Raw genomic sequence first — 1,737 nt, 5'->3', positions numbered from 1 at the left:
TAATTTATAAATAATAATTAGCAGTTCAAATGTCATATATTCAGATGTGAAACAACACTGTATGGTCACTTAATTTAATAAATTTCTTCCTTGTATAAATAAACACAATTAATCGTTGGTAAAGTGGCAAACTTGATAGTTTCTTGTGCTCAAATGGTTTAAATTCACTTGAAATCTTACAGCCACAGGCCTCAAAAACACATCCAAATAAAGATAAAAAACGTTCACACTACTATATTAAAACAGAATATAGTGCAGCCCTAAAGGATGGATGGATGGCTGAATGGATGGATTGAAAATCATGGAAATTTTGCAAAGTGAACAGCCATGTTTTACTGCTGCATAAAACAAGTCCGACATTTTAACAATGTAAACAAACAAAACAGATGCATAAAATATCACCACCAGCTTGCTTAGCTTGAATAAGACAATCAGCCTGATCAATCAGAACTACTCCTTTACCAACAGAGATATATCAAGCTATAACAAAAGCAAAACAGTAGTCAAACATCAACTTAAACATATGACGCTTGCTGTTTGTTCATACTACTTATTAAAACAACACAGTTCTTGAGGTTTTTTTGGAGGGACAACTTAATTGTTTTATGTTCAATGAACTTAAATCTGTGAAAAACTAATAAGTTAACTTAATTCCTTCATGTTGCTCCAACATTAATCAATGTTTTACAGTGTCTGTAACAAATCTAGTAATATATTTTATAACATATTCAACACAGCAGCTATTTTTAGACTAATTCCATATTTAGCCCAATGCTGCGTGGTAAATAAATAAATAAATAAAAACATAAAAAAGGAGGCTATATCCTTATTCATTCACACATTTCTACCACTAAGGAGGCTATAATAAACTAAATCACAAACAATCTGGACTAAAACTCCTCTCTACATCATAGACTGACTGTAAATTACATTTCTTAAACAAAGACCGACCTCAGAACAGGCTAGTGTCTCCATCCCTCGTCCATCCAGTGAAGATGAGGAATAAATGAAAACATCCCGTGCCGAGCGCATCTTTCTGGGAGGAACAAAAACACGAAGATGCATCTGAGAGAGAATTAGTCAGATATCTTCTGCTCTTTTTTATTAATAAATCATTTAAACGTCTGATTATGTTATCATGAAGGTTTCTCTCACCTGTGTGTTCAGCCTCGGGTTGTCATTCCGCTCAGTTCACAGACAGCGGCGCCTGCCTGTGCGCTTCTGATTGGCTGTGGGGATGACTCGCGCTGCTGACGTCAAAGGCTCGGTCTGTGCTATGATTCAGAGCATGTGGAGGTGAAATATATTGTCTAACCCTCGTGTACTGTTCATATTTACTACCTTTACGTTACGTTCGTGGCTGTATTTGCCCCCATTGACGTCCATTATGATCATATTTTTTTAATTGCAAAGCCATGACAGCATATAATCATGCATTCTTGATTGTTGGTGGTTTTCCTGTTGGGAAAAGGTAAGATGTGTCATTTTGACTGTTGATCATCAGTTGGCAGCATTAACCCTTTAGATAGGCCTGTGCAAAAAAAGTTTCTGACGTTTATATGGAGGTCTGTAGAGTAAAAAAGCAGATTATAATGCATTAATGGGTAATTCAGTTAACATGCAGCCAGGGCCGGTGCGTCCATAGAGGCGACCTAGGCGGCCGCCTTGGGAGTGTAGAGAGGGCAGCATCCGCGACACCTCCCTTACCACCCGCGTCCTCAGTTATGTCCGCGACAC

The 1,737-nt window shown here is 37.7% G+C and overlaps 1 protein-coding gene across 4 annotated transcripts in view; it reads right to left on the bottom strand.

The window, feature by feature from the left end:
- gpr185a (G protein-coupled receptor 185 a) overlaps positions 1 to 1,195 on the bottom strand; it is a 10,141-nt gene extending 8,946 nt beyond the window's left edge. For 3 of the 4 annotated variants that reach the window (XR_015520748.1, XR_015520749.1, XR_015520747.1), the window contains exons 1-2: positions 1,156 to 1,195; positions 952 to 1,036 (exon numbers count right to left, since the gene is read on the bottom strand). The gene's annotated coding sequence lies outside the window, so the exon portion shown is untranslated. Of the gene's footprint in view, positions 1 to 951; positions 1,066 to 1,155 lie in introns of all 4 variants that reach the window. The other variant, XM_087301952.1, reaches the window with a different exon arrangement.
- Positions 1,196 to 1,737: the final 542 nt, after the last annotated feature.

Source organism: Danio rerio, chromosome 21, assembly GCF_052040795.2.
Source record: "Danio rerio strain M-AB ecotype USA chromosome 21, GRCz13ab, whole genome shotgun sequence".
Taxonomy (NCBI): domain Eukaryota; kingdom Metazoa; phylum Chordata; class Actinopteri; order Cypriniformes; family Danionidae; genus Danio; species Danio rerio.
This window is presented reverse-complemented; position numbering and strand designations above follow the sequence as displayed.